The sequence below is a fragment of the Triticum aestivum genome, chromosome 3B (assembly GCF_018294505.1).
Source record: "Triticum aestivum cultivar Chinese Spring chromosome 3B, IWGSC CS RefSeq v2.1, whole genome shotgun sequence".
Taxonomy (NCBI): Eukaryota; Viridiplantae; Streptophyta; class Magnoliopsida; order Poales; family Poaceae; genus Triticum; species Triticum aestivum.
This window is the reverse complement of record NC_057801.1, coordinates 307,882,319-307,888,318: the sequence shown is the minus strand read 5'-3', so window position 1 is coordinate 307,888,318 and position 6,000 is coordinate 307,882,319.

Genomic DNA, 6,000 nt, shown 5'->3' with positions numbered 1-6,000 from the left:
ATCATGGAAAAGATAAGGATGTTGTCGATGGGCTCAACAACAACTCATCTAGGATCCCATACAATGGAATTCCACAATCATGTGAACAAGATGATAGCATTGGTCAGACTCAAAGATATAATGGTGTATGCTCAAGGGGTCAACCACGAGTAAGACAACACTACGAATATCGTTGGTTCTAATTTGATTTGATGATAGCCCATACTCAAATCAAAGTTTTGACAAGACAATAGATCCAACAACTGATCACGGGGATCAGTCGATGAAGATATCATCTTTCTTCAACACACACACACTCACACTCAAGGATATCCCTTAGTGACGAACAAAGTCATACCATCTTCCATCTTCCAACTCTCCAAGTTGTTGTTTAGCTTAACCAACTAGCTCGGGGTATCCAACACAGAATCTTGGAGAATGGGTGGTTTGGAAGAAAACCAACATGGTCATGAACTCAACATAGCGGTCAGGTGAAACCTGGTCATACTTCCGAGAAGATATTCAGAAAATCACGTACCACCGATATGTTGCTAAGCTCGAGAACAATCTTGCTTTTCAGGGCAAGATAATATGACTGAATAAGCAAGGACTGACACTATCCTAACTCATTGATCGAAAAGTGCACCGGGAATAAGGACTAGGTAGCACGATCAACCTTAGGGCGATGATTCAAAAATCAACACGCTAAGAATGAAATTATTGTCCATTAACTACCAAGCAACGGAGTTGCTAGGAGTATTGATTTCGCACATCACGGTACACTTGTCGGCATTCCAGTTACAATAACACGGGAACCAAGGAATGAACAATGATGGCGAGAAGTATCACTACGTCAAGAATTCACAAGAGATGGTGCAATTCTCATGACACTCTGGACATAAAGATGGTAACACTCCAAGGTAGAACAGAACAAAAACTGGATTAGTATTTTGATCTGCGGAGTATGACTACTTTGACCCAATCCTAGATATGGATGAGGTACTGGAGTTCATTTCTCCTAGTCATTCTGGAATAGAATGATTTGACGGACCATAGAAAAAAACAGGCATCGATAACACGAATGCATAACTACTCCTGACTATCAATGGATAGGCGAGGGCTAGAAGACAACTAAAGAGGGACAACTCAAAGGAACATATGATTTTCTGAGTTGTGGGTGCATAGATTAACATGTCGAACGAGTTCAACATATTTCTTCCGGATAACCCATGCAGAAAGGTAGGACTGGCAGGGTCACAACATAGAATCGAGAACTCATCAAGAGCACTCTGGTTGTGATCTTTTTGTTTGACAAGGAACTACTGCCATAAGTAGTTCATGGTATTTGGAAGAACGATATACCACGAACCTCGAGGACTAATGCAAAGGTTACTAATAACCTAAAGGAACTAGCAACACTATCAACATGAAGTAAGTAGGGTGAATCTTGGTTCGGAAACCCAGGAATAGAATACCTACCAACTAAATGGCATCATGGGATGCTATTGAGAATAATGGCCAGAATCATCACACTGGGACACAAAACATGGCTAGATTACTAGGTAATACTCCAAGACACCTAGGGCCATAATAATAATTCCAACATATATACCGAGGCAATGAAGTACCTCAACACAGTAGTTCGTGTGGTTAATCTGGCCAAAGGAACACCGGATCGGTAAGAAGGGATTTGCAAATGCATCAGACTATTTAGAAACCTCGGATGACTCGGACAGCATAACGGCTGTAAACGCTCAAAAAGATTTGAGGAATCCTACAAAATGGTGGCATAACCACTCGATCATCACAATATCAAGATTTCGAGATCAACAGTTAACATACGGAAGTAGTAGGAGCTGAACTGAGGCTTAAATCCAACAATCTTATAAGTCTACGGATTAGCAACACGTGATCCTGATCGAAAGAGGAGATAGCCTAGTTCCTTAACCCCGTAGGAAAGGTAAGATGACTCAGATCAGAGGGCATAAGGTATAAGGAGTAAAAAGAGCCTTACGTTCCATCCCACAATCAATTCCCTTATATAACTAAATAATTTCTATACTCAACTTCGACCAGTTTGGCTTGGTAATCCTACAGGCAGTCAAGCTATGATACCAAAGCTGTCAGGACCCAGATTCTAAGTCACACAGATCAGGCATGTAACACATCATATCACTTTGCGGCCTCACGCACGGTATTCCCACGGGTGCCACCTTACCTGGCCCGAGAGCGTTTGCTCCTTTTGGCTCACGTATATGATAGTGTCACTAGCGTCCATATGACAAAGAACCGGGGCTGACATGGCTAGTCGTGAACCCAAAGTGGCACTAACTTACACGGACAGGCATACATGACCCAACAACAAACGTGTCGGTCATCAGCGAGTGAATCCAGGCTGTAGCACTGGGCTAGCAGGACTCCGGTGAACCAGGCTGTAGTGGGCTAACAGGACTCCGGAATTCATCGCGTGACATTTCCCCGAGGGCACAGACACAGGAACGAAGAAGGACACATGCCGGCCAGCCTAAGTGTTCCGGAGCAGTAGCAAGCTACCATGGCTCAGTGGAAGCACTAGGAGACATTTCCCGGTAAGAGAGGCTACTAAGGATAAACAACTAGATAGTCAGATCCCACACATACCAAGCATTTCAATAACATGCACACAATATGCTCGATATGTGCAAATACAACATGGCATCACAACATGAATCTACAACTCAAGTATTTTATTCAATAGGCTCCGAGGAGCGAGATATTACAAGCATGAGTCTCATGACTCAACATTCAGAGCAAACAAGTCAAGCACAAACGGAAGCTTAACATGTCTGAGTACAGACATCTACAAAAGAAAAAGGCTGAGAAGCCTGACTGTCTATCAGATCCTGCCGAGGGCACAAGATCGTAGCTGAGGTAACAAGCTAAACGTCGAAGTCCACATGGAACTACTAGCGAGACCGAAGTCTCTCTGCAAAAACATAAATTAAGCAATGTGAGTACAAATGTACCCTGCAAGACTTACATCAGATCTAACTACATATGCATCGTTATCAACAAGGGGATGGTGGGGTTTAACTGCAGCAAGCCAGCTTTGACTCAGTGGCTAACCTGAACTACGACTACAAGTAACTCTTTTGAGGTGGCGCACACGAGTCCACATATTCACCATATCAATACACCACTATGGATCCGCTCCCATCTCCCTACGAGAACGCCATCCATAGCACTCACGCTTATCTTGCGTATTTTAGAGTATCCACTTTCACTTGTCTATGAACTGTACAGGCGACCCAGAAGTCCTTTACCGCGGACACGTCTATTGGAATAGATCATATTAACCCTGCAGGGGTCCACTTCTTCACACACGCTCTCACCACTTACCGCCATTTACACGACATGTACTCGGCAACCTTCAAGTGGAAGCCCAGCGAGGGTGTCGTCCACGACCTGACTAACCACACAAGTCTCTCATCCAGGTTTATGGCCTATTCGGGTTCCATCCGCAAGGAGATCCGGCCGGGGTGTCGCTCACGGCCCCAAACGATGTGAGCAGGGTTCCCAAGCCCACCATCCGGGTGCCACTTGGTACACCATGCCACCATGCCTAGTCTGTCCCAAGCCCACCTATACCGGGTGCCACTTGGTAGACTACTAGCACTACCTACAAACACCAGAAACTAGTTGCAACTCCTGGACAGAGATCAAGTTGATTAATAAGCCGAGAGGGGCCGAGTTATCGGAACCCAATGTGTGGTAGTAACTGTTCATGGATCACAAACACAGAACTCAGTTCCTGAGGACGGCTGCAATGAGACAACCCACCATGTACTCCTACATGGCCTCTCACCGCTACCTTTACCAAATCGTGTTCACACACTTAGCTCTCAACAGTAGGACATGTTCACACACCTCTGATTCATCCCCGATGAATCAGACCTGACTCAACTCTAAGCAGTAGCAGGCATGACAAACAAGCATGAATGAGTAGGCACAACAGGGCTCAAATAACTCCTACTCATGCTAGTGGGTTTCATCTATTTACTGTGGCAATGACAGGTCATGCAAAGGATAAAGGGGTTCAGCTACCGCAGCAAGTAACAGATGAATCGGTGTTGTCCTAATGCAGTAAAAGAGAGCAGGAGCGAGAGAGTAGGATTGTATCGTAATGAACAAGGGGGTTTTGCTTGCCTGGCACTTCTGAAGATAATATAGTTCTTCATCGGTGTCATCGATCACATTGTCGGTACACGTCTACTGAGAGGGGACAAGCGCCGACAAACAAAGAAGAAACACAATCAATGCAATGCAACACTATGATGCATGAATGTGACATGGCAATATGTTGTGGTTTGTGCTAATGCAACTAAAACCAGATTAAATGAAGTTGGTTTGAATCCAAGATTCAAATTCAAACTCCACATGTGGTTATTTAAATGCCATTTAATTGAATTGTCCTAAACAGTAGTCGTAAGTTGTTCTAACATGCATGAAAATGGTACGGATGGATAGATTGGATTTTTCTGATCATTTTTCATATATAATTTATCTCATTTGGAGTTATGGTTGAATTTATATGAATTTTTGAAGTTTTGGATATATTCTGGAATTTTCTGAATAAAACTAAATCCAGAAAATGGTTAACTGCATCAGCATTGCATCACTGTGATGTCAGCAGGTCAACTGCGGTTGACCGGGTCAAACCTGACGTGTGGGGTCCACACGTCAGTGACATAGTTATATAACATGATTAATTAAATTTAACTAATCAAATTAGCAGGCACTAGGCCCACTATTAGTGTCAGTAGGGGGGTAATTAGGCCTAAACTAAACTGGTCAGGGGCGGGGCCCACATGTCAGATGACCTGGGGTGGTCAAAGCCCCGGTCAAAATGGTCAACACCACCGGCGGCTTGACGCCGGCGACGGCAAACGCGGCGAAGCGCTGCGGGGTTGCTCCTCCGGTGACTAAAAGCGAGGGGGAAGCCCTTGCTCACCCGCGTCCAGGGGAGCACGCTGCTGGGCGTGGGTGGCCGGAGCTCACCGGAATGGAGCTCGCGGCGGCGCCGGAGTTCGGGCGGTAATGGTTACGGCGATGCAGCATGCGGCAGGAGCAGCGGAAGGGTGTGTTAGGATCCTGGGGGCATACTGAGCACGATTACGCTCTCAGACAGGAGCTTCAGCGGCTGCAACGACGGCGGCGGCATGGCTGGCGGCGATGAGCTCTCGGGCTCGGCGACATACGCGGCTAGGGAGCGCTATCGAGTGCGGTAATAGGGGTAAACGGATGATGAGCTCACAGTGGTCACGTCGAGATGGTCAACGAGCTCGGGAAAGCGACGACGGCGACGAATCAACGATGACGGCCTTCGGTGCCCGAGGAAGAAGAAGATGATGGCGCCGGCATTGCAGGGCGACCGGTGATGCTTGGCTCGGCGAGGTTGAAGCTGGCGACGATGCGGATCTCGGGGACGCGGAGAGGGAGCAAGGGAGTGGCTGGCCGCGGTGTTTCTCAGCGGAGTGGCCATGGCGGCTTCGGCCATGAGGGGAAAAGAACAGGGGAGTGAGAGGGAGAGAGCAGGGAGGCAAGCGAGCGGCCGAGGGGGGTGTGCTGGCCGTTTCCCGGGCACGAGAACAGGGCGAGGGGGAAGCAGGAGGTGGAAGCAGGAGGTGGAGCTCGGGCGCGCGCGCGTCGACACGCCTCTGCCTACTGGCAGAGGTTGAACACGGTGGGGAGTTGGGCTGGGCCTCAGCCACAGTGTTGGGCCAAGTGGGGCGCTAGGTGGGCTGCAGGTAAGTCCAGGTAAACCTTTCTCTCTCTCTCCTTTTATTAATGTTTTCTATTTTCTGTCTTTGTTTTTTTTTGGATTTAGTAAAATACTAAATCACTTTATAAAATCCTGAAATAAATTGTGGGCACATACTGGATTATTCCCAACAACCCTCAACTATTCTCAGAATTTATTAGAGCATTTAAAATATTTATAGAATTTAAATGCCCCAATTCAAATATAATATGAGTTAATTC